The sequence below is a fragment of the Humulus lupulus genome, chromosome 2 (genome assembly GCF_963169125.1).
Source record: "Humulus lupulus chromosome 2, drHumLupu1.1, whole genome shotgun sequence".
In the NCBI taxonomy this organism is placed as follows: Eukaryota; Viridiplantae; Streptophyta; class Magnoliopsida; order Rosales; family Cannabaceae; genus Humulus; species Humulus lupulus.
In genome coordinates, this window is record NC_084794.1 from 133,023,007 (window position 1) to 133,044,202 (window position 21,196).

Consider the following 21,196-nt stretch of genomic DNA (forward strand, 5'->3'; position numbering starts at 1 on the left):
ATAGAGATCGGATTTGGAATCCGATGGACACTGGGATTAATTGGGAGATTCTGGATGAATCTCGTGTTATTCTCCTTTTCTTTTCTTTTCATTCAGGCATTGTGATAATGTATCAAAGGTTAAAAGTTTCTATGTGGTGACCTGAGATGAAGAGGGGCACCATGGAGACAGAGTATCAGGATTTAGTAAGGCCACTGCGGGCTTTGAGTGTTTTGTAATGGAAATAAGGAAGCATCGCGATGGGTTTAGCGGAGGGGTTGCCCAGGTTGTGGGTCAGCATGATTTGGATTGGATCATTATGGATCCGTTTTCCAAGTGAGCTCATTTCTATCAATAAGGATAAGTAATGCAGCTGATTAGTATTCAAATCTCTATGTGTGAAAGAGATAGTGTGCCTTCTTGAGAATTCAAGGTCTATCTTATCAGATGAAGACTCTAGTGTTACTTCCAAGTTATGGAAGGGTTAAAGAAGGCAATGAATATATATAGATGGGATTCAGTACAGTTTATTCTTCTCAGAATGGTGGTAAATCAGAGAGAGGAAGAGAAAGTTATCCAGTATTGGAAAGATACTTTATGAGATGGGTAAGGATCCAGAATCAACAATCATGAGATGGCTCAGGGGACCATTGAAAATTGTTAGAGGTTAGAGCTTGGATGCTCACTTCTCAGAATAAATGGAAAAGTTTTACTGAATTAAAAAGCAGGAACGTGGGGTTCCAATGTAGAAGAATGTATCTTCCTTAAAGTATCACCATGGAAAGGGGTGAGGAGTTAAGGGCAAGCTAACCCCTAGACTGTCTTGGCAGTTTGAATCCTGGATAGGACTAGTTAGGTTGATTTTGGATCAGCCTTATCTTTAGCACTGTCAGTTGAATACAGTGTGTTATGTAATTCAATGCAGGGGACATGGGTTAAAGGAACTCATGAGTTGAGTCATAAGAATATGAAGGTTAAGGTTAAGTATTCTGGTAAGGAATAACTAGTTCAGATTGTAACAGAAGTAATAAGGTTCTGAGGAACATAGTGTACCTTGAGTTAAGGTAATGTTACAGAAACAGTGAGGTCAAGAGGATGACCTGGAAAAAATTGAAATCAGTTGTGCAGAATTTATATTTCGGGTTGTTAAGATAAATTTTGAGGATGAAATTTATGTAAGGAGGGGATAGTTGTAATGCCCCAAAATCTCTAATAAGGTTTAGGACCTTGATTAGGAGGCCAGGAAGGCCATAATTGATTTATTACGTTATTAAGTGATCATATGCATGTTTATGTGAATTATATTATAATATGATGTTAAGTGCATGCATGTGGGTCCACATTTTGTTACAGGGGTGTTTTGGTAATTTGGCCCGTTGAGGGCGTAATTGTATATTTGTATGCATGTCGGTGACATATTGTTGAGACCACATTATAATGTGGATTTGTTCGGGCTATTCAGCATGAGACGATCATGGAATATTAATTAGCGGTTTAGTCATAACAGGTTTAAGTTCGGGGCTCGGGATGAGTCTCGGGGTGTTTTAATGATTAGAGCGTTACCGAGAATAAAAGGGTAACGGGATATGAATTTTTGGTGTTTGAGAATATCGAGAGTAGCAGGAATTGGAGAGTGTTAATTATGATTAACGAGATAGGTGGAAAATACCAATTTTTCCCTTGGGAGCCTTTAGAAACCCTTAATTGACCTAGGGGTTATTTGGTCTTTTCACCCCTAGGATAATCAGCCATTAAGGTTGTAGAAGCTTGTTAAAATAGAGCATCTCTTCCTCTTTTCCCGTACCTCTTTTTCCTTCTTTTTCTCTTTGAATTTTCAAGCTCTTCTTGAGGAACCAAGCTGGGATAAGCTAGGGTTATGATCCACCATTGAAAAGGGTGTGTTGCTGAGATTGAGGTGACTTTTTAGCCATTAGAACTCTTGCTTTTGCTCTGTTTTATTAGTTAAGTTTTAGTTGGTTTTTGAGTCAGAAAGTTGGGAATTGATTGGAGTTTTGGCTAGGGTTCTTGTGGTTGTGATGCTTGGGGCATGTGAGGATGGTTTTTGGGTTCATTTGCATCAAAATTGGGGTTCGGAAGCATTGGAATCGAGTTACAATTGAAGGAGTCGAAGAAGGAGGTTTCAGGGGAGCATCAGTCTGGGGGTAGCGCTACCGCGCCCATCAGAGGGCGCTATAGCGCTACACAGGATTTGTTTGGGCGGTTTGGGGGTTCAGAGTATAGCGCTGGGGCGCTAGGGAGTAGCGCTACTCTGTTCCTCCAGAATCCTGTTTTGAGTGTTTTTAAGGGTTTTTGGCTCGAGGTTTCAATCCTTAAGGCTCGGGATCGAATCTACTCACCGGGTGGGTACATTTCAGGGTCCCGAGAGTGGGGTTTAGATCAAGACCCTATTATTGTTGATTTTCATTAATTGGAGCTGGTATCTGGTTATGACTAGGTGATCACTAAAGGATTAAAGGATCGATCGTTCTCAAGAGTCGTTCTTGTTCTAATTCTCGCTCGAACCAGAGGTAAGAAAATTGCACCCCATATGTGACATGCATGGTTATTCATGAGGCATGTTAAGTGCTCTATATGTGGACATTGGTTGCATTGAAAATGCATAAGATACATGAGATTAGGGCATGGCATGAATGTTGATTATGAGATTGATCAGAGCTTGAGTCTCTATAATTGTGCATGATTATAATTATCCTTTTGATTACTGAATGAGCATGCTCAATGCCTTATATCTTAATATTTGACATATGATATATGTCTGTTTGTATTACCTAAATGAGGAAGCACTGACTTATTAGTCAGGGATTGGCAACAGTGTCAGTATCAACTGTGAAGTTGTGACTCATTAGTCAAGTTCGGCAGTGGTATTAAGCACTGGTCACATGGGATTGACTTATAAGTCAAGTACGGCCTTAGCGTGTTTAACGCAAGCCGATAAAAGATTAGATCTAATCGACATCTGCATTGAATGAGTCAAATGAACATTAATGCCGGACCGACCTTAAGGTCGATGAAAATTAAAAATGCTTGTCTAGTCTAAGGACTAGTTAATTAGAGCTAGAGCCAGAAAGGCTAAGGTGACCTACATGTCACATGGCTAGGAGGGTATGGGACCTCCAAAGTGTGACTCATTAGTCACCTATACAGAGTGTGACTTATTAGTCACTAATACAGAGTGTGACTCATTAGTCACTTATACAGGGTATGACTCATTAGTCATCCACATAGAGACAGACTTATTAGTCATCTATACAGAGTGTGACTTATAAGTCACCTATATAGAGTGTGACTCATTAGTCACCTAGACAGAGATGGACTTATTAGCCGTCTACATAGGGTATGACTTATTAGTCATCTATACAGAGTGTGACTCATAAGTCACCTATGTAGGGTGTGACTCATTAGTCACCCACTCCGAGATTGACTTTCTAGTCATCTATTCAAGAAGCAGGTCCTCTAAGAATGACTCATTAGTCTTCTATTCTGATGCAGGACCCCATAATCATTTATTTGAACTTATTTGCATTCATGATGGAAGCTATTATTGCAAGGCATGCACATTATGTTTCAATGACATGTTATTATTGTTCATGAGCATGTTGAGTTTTCTTGCTGGGCTTCGGCTCATGGGTGCTATGTGGTGCAGGTAAAGGCAAAAGGAAGCTGGACCATCCTTGAGTTGGAGAGCTTAGGTGACGACATGTACATATGCGGCTGCTCGACCGCCATGGCCGAGGGTTTGAAAGAGGAACTAGGGTTAAACCCTATTTTGCCGCTTAGATTGGCCTGTTGTAAATATTTTCTTGTAATAGACCTTTAAATTATATTTTTGGGATCCCAATGTATACAGTAAATGTTCTAATGAAACGTTACATCTTAACCAAAATTTTTAATCCCTAAACTGCTAATCATACTTAGTTACACGATTTTGGCCAAATGACTCGATTAGCGAGTTTAACACTGTTTACAAGGCACACCGTAACGGTCCCTAGAGTTTAGTAGGTCAATTCAATCTCAATTCTGAGTGGTTAGTATTCTAATTGATTGTATTATTTGAGTTCTTTGACTTGTTCATTACCATCTTACCCTACGGAGTTGCCCATACTTACATCTTGGGAACTCGGTAGTATAATTGAGTGGGAGGGTTAATCATAGATATGAACATCTATAGCTTTTGATGAATTAGTGAAATGATGGTTTCCTTTTAGTTTGGTTCAAGGTGCTAAATGATAGAGATCTCATTTCAGTAATTAATATTAATTTACTAAAATATAGTTTATAAGGAACTAGGTGTTTTAAGGATAAAATACAATGATGGGTAAAACGGTATTTTAGTCCCATCTCATTGTAGACCGTATATAGAGGATTGAGTGAGAATTATGGTTGTAACAATGGATAATTAATAGCGTATCTATATTTGTTATAAAGAGTTCTATGAATTCAAGAGTGCGATTATGAGTCTTTAGTGGAGTCACGAGAAATTAATAAGTTAATAAATTTATTTGTTAGATTTATGATAACTTATTGGGGCTTGATTTCATAGGCCCATGGTCCCCTCTGTACCTTGGATAAAATCATCTAGATAGTCTCAATTAATTGATTTAATTATCAATTAGAATTATCAAAGTTGACCAAGTCAATTTTTTGGATAGTTTTACAGAGTTGTGTAATTTAGAGAAGAAAAGAGAAATTATGGCAGATTTATTAATTAAGATAAATTGGTATCTATATTAATATATGAGTTTAAATCAAGGTTCAAATTATAAATAATTAATTTGATAAATGATTTAAATAATTATTTAATTAATTAAATCAATATAAAATGATATGGCCCTTGATTTTAAGTCCAATGGGCTTATAATCAAATGGGAAATTTCATGGGCCTAAAGCCCATGATAATTTCAACATAGGGCTGTTAATTAGCTATTATTTTATTGATTTTTTAATTAAATAAATGACCTAATTGAGTCTATAAAATGAAAGTTACGTGAGAGTTGAAATTAGAAGTCAGATTTCTAAAACACTGGTTTTTTCATAGGTTTTAGATTCACTCTAAACATAAGTCATTTTCTAAGTCTCATTGTTCTTTTCTCTTCTTCTCTCTGCATCTATCTCATGTGTTGAGAATTTCCCACTCTAGTCTCGGTGATCCTAAGGATACTTTGGAAGACTGTGAAGAAAATTGAAGGTCGGTTCAGTTTCTTAGTAATACTTTGTGACAGAAAGGATAAAAGGGTTAGAGAACCTGAAGGAAGGACTCATTCATTCCGCTGTGTATAATGTAAGTATTCTTATCATAATTTTGCTTTAAATTCAATTTTAGAAACATGTTCTAGTTTGTCTCATATTAACTTGTTTAATAGTAGATCTACATGAAAATAAATAAAGATCCTGTATAAGTTTTCCGAACACCTTATGCATTTGCAGTTGAAAGTCTAATGTGTGCTATGTTGTGTACTAGACCAGATATCTACTATGTAGTGGGAGTTGTGAGCAAGTATCAGTCAAACCCAGGACCAGAACGTTGGATAGCAGTTAAAAATATTCTAAAGTATTTAAGATGGACTCGGGATTATATGTTAGTCTACAAGTGTGGTGTTCTAAACCCTGTATGTTACGACCCATATTTTCAAAACTCGATAAAGCGGAAATATAAATGTTTTCATTTAACAAAATGTCTCAAAAACCCGTATAAAAAAACTTATTAAAAAGTCGTATGGTCATACTTAACATTTATTTACAAACATATTTTATAAAGAGTAGAGTGAGCCCAGTTTAGGAAAATTACACAACATTTCCAAAAATAAAACGGCTTCCCAAAAGGTCGGTCTACATGTACATTTGCAAGGTAGACTCCAGCGCTCACTGATATGCCTTGCCCTTGCTTTTACCTACAATATGAAACAACTAGGTAAGCGAAAACGCTTAGTAAGTTCAACCTTAAAACAAAAGCATGCAGAGAATTAGGGTTCCGGATCCATCCGGACCCTACACAATCAATTTCAAGAACGCTAAAGTGTCCTGGAAAACTTATGATCATACCTGATAACCAATGATAAATTATTTCCTATAACAGATAAATTCCCGCACTCATAAAATCCCAGAACAAGCAGATATAATATATCACATCTATATCTTATCAACAATTATATCCCTACACTTAGAAAATCTCAGAGCAAGCAGATATAATGTATCACAACTATATCTTATCAACAATTTTATCCCTGCATTCAGAAAATCCCAGAGCAAGCATAAATATTATTTCACAATATAATTCGAGACCAACGCTCGACAATTTCCAACAATTTGTGCGTAACATGCCTTCCAACATAAATGCTAATTTGTAAGAGAGAACTAAGTCTCAACACTAAGATCTAGCCAATAGATATCTCCATCAAGGGTAACTATCGTGTTACCTAGGGCATCGCTACTTATCAAAGAATGTAATCCAATTTACACGGTTTTACAGAGACTTCTATGTTAATCAGTGGTGCTGGTGAGCAGTTGCCCCTAGGGTGTTCAGCCTCACTCAAACTTGGCATGTAACGACCCAAATTTGCTAATAGGGCTTAGGGCCTTGATTAGCATGCCTAGAAGGCAATAAATGATTTAATATGTTAATATGTGAATTTATGTGAGTATGTGATAGAGATGCATGTTTAGTTGAGTTAAACGTGCATGTGGGCCTCGTTTGGATATTAGGGGTATGTTTGTGATTTTGGCCCGTTGAGGGCGTAAATGTGATAAATATGGTATGCATGTGATATATTTCTGTGTAGCACGATCCGAGACAGCCCTGGGGAGCGGTTAGCCAGAAAGTCACAATGGGGTCGAGAATCTGACTCAGGGTGAGTCGAGGGGTACTTTGGGTATTAGATGTATTATGGGGTTATCGGGTTATGGAAATAAATATTTGGAGATATATTTGAGGATAGAATGTCTAGGAGGGAATATTGGGGAAATTTACCATTTTTCCCTCGGGGACGTTTAGGTACCCCGAGCCTTGAGGTAACCTTAAAGTTTAAGTTAAATAAAACAAAGTCTAGGAAGCTTTTGGAGACTTAGAAACCAACACTCACTTTTCCTTCCCAGCAGAAGATAGTTTCTAATCTCTCTCATTTTTACTCTCTAAGATAAACTCAAGGAAATTAGCAAGAGAAAGGAATCAGTCAAGAACTAGAATTGGGCAGAGCTTGGGAGATTCTAACCTGAAAACCAGGGCTTGGAGCTTGAGGAATTGAAGTTAGAAGTTAGGGGAAACAACTCTGAATCAAAACTCATCAAGGGTAAGCTTTAACTTTGAGAATTATGGTTGATTTCTACTGTCTTTTTAGGTAATGCATGTGAGTAGGATTTGATCTGTTCTAGGGTGTTTAGATGAGCTTTTGGAGCAGGTTTTTGATAGGTTTTGATGTTAGAACTGGGCTAGAACCTTTGTGGTGATAATATGGAATTGCTAGTTTGGTTTTGGGTGAATTGGTTTGAAGAAAATGCAGGAAAAGGATGGAGACTTTGGAGGCGAGGGCCGCGGCCCGTGTGCGTGCGCGGCCATGGGAGGCCATGATGTTGGATGCGCGCCGCAGCGCTTGGCCAAGTGCGCTGCGGCCCGTGCGTGCTTTAGGGAGGTGCTAGCCTCTATTTCGAGGCTAGCCGCAGCACTTGTGGACAGGGTCGCGGCTCTTAGTGCCAGTTTGTGTTTTAAAGTGTGTTTAGGCTTGGGAACTCAAAGGTTAAGGCTCGGGATGGATTTTATCACCCGAATTGATAGAATACAAGGTCCCGGGGATTAGAGATATGGCTCAAAGTTATTTAGTGGATTAGAACTTGATGGATGGATATTGTTAATGTGTTGTGACTAGGGTTTCGGCGAAGCTCAAGTTAGAGGGTTGTGCTCGGAGAGCTCGGGACGCAGGTAAGAAAACCCCTGTTTCCATAGAGCTTGTATGTAGGGCTGAGCCCCAATATGTCTGAATTGCAGGGCGTATCCCTTTAGTTGAATTTGTTTGTGTTCAATATTTGTTTATTATGCTATGAGTGCTATTGTGTAAATGTTCGGCAAGAGCCGGGAACGACGCAGGCCGAGGTCGGCAGGGGCCGGGAACGACAAAGGGCCGAGAACGGCGTTGGGCACATTGAGTGCGAGGCCGAGTACGGCAAGGGGCCAATAGCAGTGTCGTGCACGTGGGGTGCGAGCTGCCAGGGCGAGTCCCTAAAGGATACCTGGGATAACCTCACGGTGTGGACCGCAAACCCAGGGCCTGGTAAAGCGCCTGGGACGGCTTGGGCGTATGTGTTTAGCCTCGTGATGGCCTGTTTATATGCTGTGTTTGTTTTGCATATGTTATCTGTTTGTGGGTTTTCTTGCTGGGCTTCGGCTCACGGGTGCTCTGTGGTGTATGTAAGGGCAAGGAGAAAGCCAACCAACCATGATGTTATACCCAAAAATTTGAGATCAAGGACATGGCAATAAATGTGACAAGTAGCAGTGCATGGTCAGTAAAAGACACATTAATAGTCAATAAATACATTGACTCCTCAGAGTTGTGATGAAGTGACCTAGTAGACTGACGAAGAATTTGGACTGCTTGAAAGATGTCATAGCCAAGCCAAGTGCACCTTGATGCTAGGAGGCTAAGGAAAATGCATCCTAGGAGAGCTAAGGGGAGTGTATCCTAGGAGGGCCAAGAGAGTGATCCTAGGAGAGCTAAGGAGTTGCATTCGAGGAGAACTCAAGAAGGTAGTCCTAGGAGACCCTAAGGAGGATGTGGTCCTAGGAGACCCCAAGAGGGTGGTCCTAGGAGACCACAAGAGGGTGGTCCTAGGAGACCCCAAGGATTTGGTCCGAGGAGAAGTCCAAGGAGGTTGCCTCGGACCTATCCGAGGTGAGATGCCAAGGAGATTGCCTCGGACCTGTCCGAGGTAAGATGCCAAGGAGGTGAGGTGAGATGCCTCGGATCACCTTGGTCCGAGGAGAAGCCAAGGAGATTGGTTCGAGGAGAAACATGGCATGCTAGAGGAGAGTGCCATGTTAGAGGAGAGAAGTGCATGTCCTACCACCTTGGTCCGAGGAGACCCCAAGGATTTTGTCCGAGGAGAAACATGGCATGCTAGAGGAGAGTGCCATGTTAGAGGAGAGAAGTGCATGTCCACCATGCACAAGTCCTACCACCATGCACGTTCGACCAGCACTTGCATGGGTAGTCAGTAGGAGGCGGATCAACTAGCTAGAGGAGACTAAGTCAAGGTTCCCAGAAACAACTTCAACAAGATATGCGGGAATCTCTCATTCTTCCCAAAAATGGGGGGTTTGTTACATTTCGAATTTTGAATGTTTCTTTGTAATATAAATATAAGATGAATAATAAAATATCCCTATCTAAAGGGGATATCAGTTGAGTATCCCAGGCCTATAAATAGAGGGCTTAGGGGATAAGAGAGGGGTTCTTCTGCTTCTTCTTTCTAGAGAGAGAAAATTGGGTCTGTGTATTCTAGAGAGAGAAAGTGCTGATAGTTGAGAGAACTCTTGTATTTTCACAATCTGTACTGAAGAAACTCAGTTGGCTCAGTCCATCTGATCTTGAGTATAGATATATAAATCACAACTCTAAGTGGATTAGGCTATTACCGACAATCGGGGCTGAACCATTATAAAAATCTCATGTGTTATTTACTTTTCTTGTTTATACCGTCTGTTGTCGTTTACATTCTCTTGAAGGCTTGTCATATTTGACGTTCTCACGTCGTTGGCTAAAAACGCAGTCAACACATGAGTATAGCAAGCATGAGGCGGCGTGTACATGTTTGGCCTGCCTGGCTGCCACAGTTAGTGGATTTTGAGAGATGATTGTAATTAAACCTAGATTGTGTCGTTTAGCCGACTTGGTTGTACTTATATGTTGTAAATATTTCTAAACAGTGTTTTGGGATCCCAAGAGTTAAACTTTTATGATTTTCAATGAAAAGAGTTATTTTTCTAAAGTTTCTACCTTGTTTACGATTTAATTACACTTTTGCTTTAAAAGCCTCGATTAGCGAGTGATTGCATGTTTTTAAACTCGCTTAGTAACTGCTCTAAGGTAGTAGGGCGTTACATGGCAACTCCTAGTATCTTTAGGCATTCTCACTGAATGGCCAATATTCACGGCTGCTATCTGGGAATAACTTATCAGAGCACTTGCTCGGGTTCTAACCGTTCACTGATTAAGTAAGCATGAGGGCTCCTAGGTCCCATTCATTTTGGCATCCTTAGGATTAACCAGCAATCCTCACCTCTAGGCCACTCATTGTGGTACTGAACCAGACATAATAAAATAAAGCAGTGTGATGGGGATCAACTGTCTAGGATATGACAGATATCTACCGTTCATATTTTTCTAAATTAGCATTCACTAGACTAACGTCTCTAAGAAACTTTCTACGATAGTGTGTATATGTTCATGTGTCCCTATACTAACATACAATACAATAATCGTTTCATGTTACAGCCATACAATATAAGTTGACTTATTTGGAGTCCTTAGCACTCAGCAGGTTTTCACCCTCCAACATTCAGTCCAGTTATGCTAGCCAATACTGTAGTTATCCATACAGTATACTTAGATTAATTATGACACTCATAATTCATTATTATTATTTTGGACGGTTTGGTCATTTTAATAAAAATCATTTGTAAGGATTAATGATCCTTATTTGGTTTTTAAACATATTAAGGAAATTCATACAAAAATATTTGAGACTAAACCCTAAGTCTCGGGGAGACCTATCCTATGGTCTCGATACCTAGGCTCGGGCATCAAAATAGTATTTTGCAACAATTCGCTAAAAAACTTGTTCTTTAAATGCATCGCTATTGACCCGTACTTTCAACAAGTCAGTTAAATATATGGAAGATTATAGCCGGTATTATATCCAGAAAATACTAATTAATTCCTTAATTATTTTTAAAGAAAATAAGCTCTTAATTTTCCTTTATTTTTCTTAAAGTTTTAATCTCTAAAAACTATTTTAAGAAAAATAGCCTAATATATCTTAATTAGGAAAACCGTTAAAAATTTCCCATCTTGACTAGTTAATTTTCCAAAATCAATTGATCAAGTTTACTTACTAGAAAATAATTCACTTAATCATTTTCTCAAAATATAGGATTTTAACCCTCTTTTAATTTATTAACTATTAATAAATTAAATCTTTTATTTTTACAAAGAATAAAAATTCTTTAATAAAAATAATTCACACTATACTCAAAGTGGTAATTTTAGTCAAAATATGTTTTCAAGACTTACCAAGTTTTTATCTTGCAATAAGTACAATTTTACTTTTTACCTTATGTTCCAAAATCTCATTTTTTTGCACTAAGTGTGAAAACCCTATTTTTTCACATTTTTTTGCACTAAGTGTGAAAACCCTATTTTTTCACATTTTTAACTAGATACTTTGTTAGTTCATAACATGAAATTTACTTACCCAATTGTTACCAAAATTTCCCAATTCTATTTTTGGTATGCCATTCAGGTCTTTGTAAAATCTTAAGTCAGAATGAGCATTTTTTATTGGTGAAATTATTTTCCAACAATGAAGTAAAAATGACCTTATTTTCAAGTCCTTAATTTTTCCAAAGTTTGACACTTAATAACTTTCAAATCGTTCAGTATTTTCTTACCAAATGTTACAGTGGAATACTAGGTTATGCCAGTAATATGTCCACCAAAGTTTAGAAAAAACTGGCTTCATTTACCCTATACAATGGCTATCCAAACTTGGTTCCGAAAATAGAAATACGAAAAAAAAACAGTTTTTTACATAAATTTTGAAATAGCATAACTCACTCATTTTTAAATATTTTTTAGTGTTTCAAAAGCTCAATTTTATGTACTCAATCTCAACAACATCACAGTACCATTAAATTTTATAGAATCAATATACAGTGGATGCTTGACCCCTTGGAAGTCACAGCTCAAAACATGTATTTTGTTTTAAGGTTTCCTACAAAACCCTTGAGGGTTTTGATCCCTATTTCAAAAAAATCAACACACAAGCATCATAAAAATTATAAAAAAACTACCATAACATTATTACATCACCAATAAGAAACTTTAAGCATTAAATATACAAAATAATGCTTAAAACTAAAAATCAATCAATAACAACCATAAAAGTAAATTTTTTTACCTCTTTGGTGTTCTTGCTTAAGGTGTGGATCTTCCTACTAGCTTTGGCTCCTTCAAAATTTTTTAAAAACCCTAACAAACTCCCCCAACATAATAGATAATTAGCTATTTGAAAATCTATGGTTTAAAACTTTACAAAAGTCTAGTTTATTGAAACTTTACCTTAGAGAAAACCCTTCCTAGACCAAGGCTTAGCTTCCAAGTCTCCTTAGTGTTCTTGAGGTTGAAGATGGATAGAAAAATTGAGAGAGTTTTCAAAAAAAGATGATAGTGAAAGTGAGAGAGTGAGTGGTCGGTATGGGGAAGGGGTTGGAAGAGTTTATACAACTCTAATAATAAACTAAAACACTCGAGTGTTTTACCCACTTGCCTTTATCCCTAACATTTAAATAAATGAGATTTAAAAGTTAATTAATTTTTGTTCAAACCACTTTAAAGCCTCACATGGCCGGCCAACCTTTCCTATATATGCATTTATATATATATATTTTATAAAGGTGAATCAATATATCCTAAGAAGAAAAGTCAAAATTGACTTTCTACACCTTTTACTCTATTTAAGTTTTAAAAACAAAACTTAACACATAATAATTAAATTAAATGTCTCTCACGTTTAATTTAATTAATCACACAATAAATTTTTACCTAAGGTCCATTTATGGAATAAAATTCCCAATTTCGGTAAAATTAAGCATTTAACACAAAATGCTCTAAAATTTTCATTTTCTCCTAGGTTTATTATTTTTTACCAAACTTTAATTTTTATGAATGTATTTTATGCCCAAAATATATTTTCCATAGCATTTCATTTTATTTTCTGAGATTTTTACCTGATCAGGATTTTTGTGTAGGTCTAGGACCGAAAGTCTCATCTTGACTTTTAAACCACAAAATTCATAATTTGGCTAGAAATAACTCATGGAATAATTTTCAAACAAATATAATATTATTTAAAATAATATTCTTAACGCAGGGAAAAAATCCCGACCTGAGTTGTTTAAAGGTACCCGAAAACGCAGGACTCTACACTGTAGGCTACACCGATTCATATTTTCAAACTGATGTCGATGATAGGAAGTCTACTTCTAGAATGGTGTTTACTCTTAGGGGTGGAGCTGTGATATGGAGAAGTCTAAAGCAGTCTACAATCTCCGATTCCACTATGGAGGTTGAGTACATAGCTGCGTCTGAAGCAGGTAAGGAAATAGTTTGACTAAAGAAGTTCTATTCAGATCTTGGTGTCATTCCAGATATGGATAAACTTCTTGTGTTGTTTGTGACAATACAGAAGCGATAGCCAACTTGAAAGAACCTCGAAGTCATAAGAGGAGTAAGCATATAGAAAGGAAGTATCGCATAATTTGAGAATATGTGGCCAGGGGAGATGTGAAGGTTATGAAGATTGCATCTGAAGACAATCTTGCAGATTCGTTCACAAAGACACTACCAGAAGCTACATTTGATAAGCATATCAAAGAAATGAGATTAGTAGAATTAAGGCTTTAGTTTCAAGTAGTGGAAGTGGGAGTATTTTGGGGTTTTATGCCCTAATTAAAACTCAATTTCTTTGTAATCTCATTTTATTATCAATAAAAGAATAGAAATCATTTTTTAACTTGGTCAATCACTTTGCTCACATGTTTTATTTTCATGATTATTTGTTTAATATAAACTTCTATTAAATCCTGAGCATATAGCTAATCATATTTATAGTGATGTAATCACAATGGAAAATAAATATGATTATATGTTCAAAATAAGTTAGTCCTAAGATTAGTCAATGCACATGATTTAAAGTGACTTGTCAATCTACGACATGATGTACTTACACATTGCAGTATTATGTTATTTCCAAAACATTAGTAAAGTAGATAAGATCAGATGTATTTGTTAAATCGGACTGGACTGATATTGACAGTTGATAAGATAAGTAAACATACCGTTATTATCTATTCTAGTCATATCATATAGTTGACCATAGGTCAATTCAATCTCAATTTTGAGTGGTTAGTATTCTAACTGATTGTATTATTTGAGTTCTTTGACTTGTTCGTTACCAGCTTACCCTACGGACTAGCCCATACTTACATCTTGGTGTTGACTCTGATTTTGGCCAACTGACACGGAGTCAAATTTTCTTGATGCGGACACACACATTGGAAAGAATGTGATGGCGAAATGATAAAGAACACAAGGGTTAATAGTGGTTCGGCCCCAAAATCTGGTAATAACCTATGTCCACTTGAATTGTTATTGATATAGGATTCAAAGGAGTTATCAAAGAACTAGGGTTCAATGAGTTTCAACAACCTCTGAAGATAAATACAATATATCAAATAGGATAACTCTAATCTCTAATGATCTGAAAGCAAGAAAGAAGAAGAAGATCCTTTTCCCTTGAGCCCTCATTCTCTATTTATAGGCTCAAGGAGGATTTACATTAATTTGTTACAGATATTATTTCCTAAATAATAGGATACTCAGGAAATCATGGGAGATAATTTCGGATACTATCATAACTGCATAAGATCTTTTTCGCGTATATCATTTGTACGACTAGGCTGGTCATATGAAGAGATCGAACATCGTGACACTAGATGTATTCCTGGTCGATAGTCGAGCACGAATTCTGCCAGATGTTAGCCACGTGTACTAAATGTTTTCCATGTCACCCATGCTTGTTTTTTGGGTAACATTTGCCCCCCAAGTTTGTTTAGTGCGACCAGCAATTAAGAAACTTTAAGGAAGCAATCGTTCATATCCCCACGATGCCTGTCAGCATCCCTGTGCGTTTTTTAAAATCGTGACATAATTATGTCTAATCAAGCCTTTTCAGTTTTCAAGAAACAAATTGACGGCTTATACACTTCCCCACGTTTCGAGAATTAAAAAATAATGATTGTTACTTTTTAGCCATACCTCGGTCTCCATAAATACCTCCTTTTTCTTCTCAAAAAGGTTTTTCTTACCGTCTTTGTCAAGAACTTCAAGAACTTTGCCTTCAGAGCTTCGAAACCAGACAGTCGCCTAGCTGAGGACCTTCCTGACTCGAACTTTTTCATCCTCTTCCGAACCTCCATCTTTGCTCAGGTAATCACTGTCTTTCTAAAAATTTTCATTATGCCATGCACGCCGTTTCTATGCTCTGTGATTTCTTTGTTCTCGAATAGGGTTTCATGAGGATTTTTTTTCTTTTGCATTAACCTCCCATTGCTAAGTAATAGGGCGTCTTTACGCCTTGTACAGGTTGGGACCTAGTTTGATAGTTAGGATCATAGGTTTAGGGCGTAAGATCGACGTAAAAATTCAATCTTTAAGCTAGGTGAAAAAACTGAGTTTTTTCCCGCCCTTTAGGAGTCGAAACAGTTCTCTTTCAGAAAATGGTTTATTTCCTCTTTGATCCATTTTTCAAACTATTAGTGCCGAATCTTAGTGTAGGAGTAGGATGCTGCTGGTTTTTTAGACGCGAGCAACATTATCCCAATCTTCCACACTAGTTCGCAAATTGTGTCTTATCTCCTCCATTGTCTGTTTACAGTTCTTATGCAAGACCCTTGGGGAGGAGAAAGACCTATTGAAGACGATCTCTTGGCCCAACTACTCGAAGGCGAAGAGAACCCATCTACCTTGATATAGGAAATCCCTTTTTCTCGCCCTAATTCAAACCATCCTCCAGTTCCCAACCAAAGAATGGCCCGAACAAAAACAAAACCTCAAAAAAGGAACAACCCTAACTCCCCAGGCCAGCCTTCTGCTGATGCCCCTTCGACCAGTGGTCGAGGCGAATTCCCTCCAGAGACCAATGTCCAAAGGCGTGCCCGCCCCCGCCATGTCGACCAGCCAGACGTTGCCTGGCACGTCGTCCCTCAAAGTACGGTGACACTGCGGATGATTGCCAACTATTTAAATAGATACAATCTGACAGGTGTGACCTTAGTCAAACCATCTATCGACCAGCGCGCCAACCTGCCAGGCGGGGCTTAGAGCGCCTGGTCGAGGTTCCACATTGAGGCAGGTGCCACCCTGCCTTTTCACTCGTTTTTTCAGGGGGTGGCTAATTATTTCGGTGTAGCCCCCTTTCAAATCACCCCGAACGGATATAGAATGCTGGCCGCACTCTATATCCTTTATAAGCTCAAAAAATGGCCAGCACCTTCCCCCCCATGAGGTCAATTTTCTCTTTGACCTTAAATCCAACCCCAACCAAGATGGTACGGGGTTTTTTTCACTTCTGCCATCAAGAGTCCAGACACACTTTTTTGTCCGACACCACCCATATCTCTAATGTGGGGAAGTATCACCACGAATACTTCCTCACTCCTGACCTTGCTGCGAACAACCTGGCTTTCACCCGAGGAGGTAAAAATTCTTACTCGAGCAGCTTCTTTACTTAGTGTCTTTCTGTCATAATATCTTGACATCTATCATGTTCCAGGCCCGTGGCTACGTCCAACCCCTACTCCAGGTATGGAGTCAAGGGCAACACACTTAGCCAGCATGCCAAATGCTGATAAGAGTGTAAAAAACTTAGTCAACGAGGCCAACCTTAGATTGGTCGGCCTTTGGGGCTCTCAATCTGTGACGAATGAACCTTCGGTGGGCGATGTTCAAGCCGACGCGGAACCCGAATAGGAACCCAAGCAGCAACCTCAGGTGCCTCCTCGGAGGCGGCCAACTGGAGTTATGATCAGGGAACCTGCCGTCCCCCCCCCCCCCCCAAGCGGAGGAACCTTCAGTCCCCAAGGGCAAGGGAAAACAAAAGGCTGTCGAGCCTACCGAACTTTCTGACGATTCGTCGGATGTAAACGGTACAATAATCTCGCTTTTAAATAATTTTCCAATTCCCTGTCATCTATTTGATGGGTTCGGCAACTTTAGGAATGCTCCCTCTTTAAACTCATATTTCTTCCAAGAACTAGGTAGTTCAGTAAATATTGCTACGACCAGTAGTTGTAGCTCGGGTACTTTTACTTGTAATCCTTTTACTATTATCTCTGTTCCCCCTATGACCATTTAATCTCACTGCTCGAGTTATTTCCCTTTGTGCAGGTATGGACTCTGGAGACGTCTTTGCTCATTACGAGGCTGCCGCTGCCTCTTCTGTCCCGAAGAAGGATAGCAAGAGGGCTCGAGGGGAAAGCAGCAAGACCCCCTCGAAGAAGGCTCGAACAGAAGATACTCCAACCGCCGTCCCTTCCAAGGAGAACATGACACCTCTGCCCCCCCCCCCCCCCCCCCCCCCACCGAACAGTCGACGCCCACGCCTGTAAATCCACAGCCCTCCTCTAGGGCCGCTGACAAGGAGACTTTGGACAATCTGTCCGAAGGCTCCCTGTCCAGCCTTGTGGTCGGGTCGGCCAGAGAGCGAATATATAAGCTCTCGAAGCACAGACGCAGCCAGGCTGCCATCAATGAAACTGCCTCAATGAAGGTCGACCAAATCATCAACAGAGGGTTGAATGAGATAGTCAGCGTAAGTCATCTTCTGCTACTTCATCATTTATGTCTGACTTCTTTTCCTTACTTTATCTCATTCTTTGTCTTCAGGGGCTGCTGTCTTTAACTGTTAGCTGGCGCCATGCCGGGGCGTTGGTTTCTCGGGGACAGAACTTCGACTCCAGGCTTGCCCAGGCTAAGCAAGCTCTTGAGGATGAGAACAACAAGCTGCTCGAGGAGAACAAGGAGCTGTCCAAGCTGAATGAGCAGCTGTGCGAGGACCAAGCCACTCTCACCAAGGAGCTTCTATCAGCCAAGGGGCCCTGAAGAAAGCCAATGAGGAGCGGCAGAAATGGAGGGAAAGTTATGTACTTGTGACCCAAGAGTGTAAGCAGCTTAAACTCGATCTAACCGCCAGCAGGGATGAGGTGGAGAAGCTCGAGGAGCGAGTGTGGGAACTCGAGGGGTGAGTGCAGGAGGTTGAGGAGGAAGGGGTCATGAACTTGAAGAAGTACAAGGAGGCCACCCTCCTCTGCTTTTATGACTTCTGGAAGCACAACCGAGAGGCCAACTTTAACTATCTTTCCGAGCGGTTGAAGAGAACTTTGATGGCGCAGTGCGTCACCCGGTTGGAGGCAGAGGAAAAGGCTAAGGTTAAGGCTCCTTTTGCTAATGATGAAGCTGGTCCTCCTGCCGTCCCCCTAATCCTCAAGACCCTCCTTCCCAGTAAAAATTTTTCTTTTATTTTGCTTTTATGGCCCACGGGTCTGTTTGTAAAGACAATTTATTTTTATTGCTGCAAGGGCAGCTTTTTTACTTATAACTGAACGATTACATCCGAGCGATACTTCTCGCGGTGTAAAAGCTTTTTACTTTTATTTGAACAATTACATCCGAGAAATACTGCTTGCGGTGTAAAAGATTGCCTTATTGATATTATAATTTTTTTTTATAATATCTGTTCGCATGACCGAACTTAGCATAGTACTTGGGTTTGATTTAACAAAACATAAATTTTGAAAAATACTCTAAGTACCGTAGCATGCTTTCACTTATTTTGTTCATGTGTTTACATACCCTTTGGTATGCTTTGCTATCGATGTACCTTATGTGCCCCCCAAGTGATCAAGGAGCTTTAGGTCCTTGGCCACTTGCCTTGACCATGACCTGTGCGAACATTACTGCTCAATAGTAAACATAACATGTATAATACAGCAAAGCAACACACGTAATGAAAAAATACTTGTAAAAATAAATTTACAAAGGTTGGCAAGAATGACTGGCTGCGCACAGTCCCTTATAATCTCGTATTAAAATGGACTAATCATGTCTTTACGAGTGATCTTAAAAAGATCTTACACTTAAAGTGATTAGCCATACAACGTGGCTAACCCTTTTTCGAAACTTGTAAAAAGTAAAAATTAATACAAGCCAGTCCTTTAAAAAGGACTGTTTATTGGTAGTACTTGCGCAGGTGTTCACCGTTCCAATAGCGTGGAACGAGATCTCCATTTAAGCGTGCAAGTTTGTAGGTGCCTAGATGAAGGACCTCCTTAATCTAGTAAGGTCCTTCCTAGTTTGGTCCGAGCACTCCAACAGTGGGGTCGCGGGTATTCAAGAAAACTCGTCGTAGCACTAGGTCATCGACGTTGAATTTCCTTTCTTTTACCTTTGAGTTGAAATACCGGGCGACCTTTTGCTGGTACACAGCGACTCGAAGTTGGGCTCGTTCTCGTATTTCTTCAATTGAGTCTAGGGACTCCATCATTAGTTGGCTATTCCGACTCTGGTCGTATGTAATGCGTCGATGTGAGGGGGGATCTAACTCGACAGGTAACATAGCTTCATATCTGTATGCTAAGGAAAACGGGGTATGACCTGTCGGTGTTCGATGAGAAGTTCTATACGACCAGAGCACTTCAGGCAGCTGTTCTGGCCATGCTCCTTTAGCGTCTTCAAGCCTTTTCTTCAGGGTGTCCTTAAGCGTTTTATTCACTGCTTCGACCTGCCCATTTTCTTGTGGATGCGCGACTGAAGAAAAGCTTTTCATAATCCCGTGCCTTTCGCAGAAGTCGGTGAATAAGTCACTATCAAATTGGGTACCGTTGTCTGAGACAATATTTCGAGGCAAGCCATATCGGCAAACAATGTTCTTGATGACAAAGTCAAGAACCTTCTTGGTCGTTATGGTAGTGAGTGGTTCAGCTTCGACCCATTTGGTGAAGTAGTCGACTACTACAAATGCGTACTTTACTCCGCCTTTTCCCGTTGGCAGGGACCCAATCAAGTCTATACCCCATACTGCAAAAGGCCAAGGACTCTGCATCTTTTTTAATTCGTTTGGAGCTGCGCATGGGATTTTGGAAAATCTCTGACACTTATCGCACTTTCGTACAAACTCCATTGAATCTTCGTTCATAGTCGGCCAGAAATAGCCCTGCCTTAGAATCTTTTTCGCCAAACTTTGCCCCCCAGCGTGATCTTGTTGGATTAAGCTTATACAGGATCTTTATTTATTTTCATGTATATCTAATATTAAAAAAATTAATACGAGATAGCCTAAAACATGTTTCTAAAATTGAATTCAAAGAGAAACAAATAATATAATACTTACAGTATACGCAGCGGAAATAAGAGTCCTTCCTTCAGTTTCTCTAACTCTTGTATCCTCTCTGTCGCAGAGTATTATCAAGAAACTGAACCGATCTTCTATTTTCTTCACAATCTTCCAATGTATCCTTAGAACCACCTAGACTAGTGTGGGAAATTCTCAACACATGAGATAGATATAGAGAGAAGAAGAGAAAATAACAAAGAGGTTTAGAAAATGACTTGTGTTTAGAGAGAATCTAAAACTATCAGAAAATCTGACTTGTGACTTATCAAACTTTTTTTTTTTGACTTCTCTCTAAGCACTCCTTTTATAGACTCAATTAGGCCATTTAATTTAATTAAAAAATCAATAAAATAACAGCCATTTTGAAGCCCTATGTCGAAATTATCATGGGCTATAGGCCCGTGAAATTTCCCATTTGATTATAAGCCCATTGGACTTAAAATCAAGGCTTGTATTATTTTCTATTGATTTAATTAAGTAAATAATTATTTAAATCCTTTATCAAATTAATTATTTATAATTTGAACCTTGATTTAAATTTATTTATTAATTTAGATACCAATTTATCTTAATTAATAAATCTGTCATAATTTCTCTTTTCTTCTCAAAATTACACAACTCTGTGAAACTATCCAAAATTGACCTGGTCAACTTTGATAATTCTAATTGATAATTAAATCAATTAATTGAGACTATCTAGGTGATTTTATCCAAGGTACAATGGGGACCATGGGCCTATGAAATCAAGCTCCAATAAGTTATCATAAATCTAACAAATAAATTTACTAACTTATTAATTCCTCGTGACTCCACTATAGACTCGGAATTGCACTCTTGAATTCATAGAACGCTCTATAACAAATATAGATACGCTATTAATTATCCATTGTTACAACCATAATTGCCACTCAATCCTCTATAGACGGTCTACAATGAGATAGGACTAAAATACTGTTTTACCCCTCATTGTATTTTATCC

The 21,196-nt window shown here is 38.9% G+C and overlaps 1 long non-coding RNA gene across 2 annotated transcripts; it reads right to left on the reverse strand.

Moving 5' to 3' along the window:
• Positions 1 to 5,609: 5,609 nt before the first annotated feature.
• Positions 5,610 to 12,494, reverse strand: LOC133816308 (uncharacterized). Of its 2 annotated transcripts, XR_009885147.1 has the most exons (3): positions 12,327 to 12,494; positions 12,166 to 12,236; positions 5,610 to 5,888 (listed from the first exon to the last, which is right to left on the reverse strand). It is a non-coding gene; the product is annotated as an uncharacterized LOC133816308 (long non-coding RNA). The 2 variants fall into 2 exon arrangements; XR_009885146.1 differs by lacking the exon at positions 12,327 to 12,494 and having other exon boundaries at positions 12,166 to 12,315.
• Between the last annotated feature and the right edge of the window lie 8,702 nt (positions 12,495 to 21,196).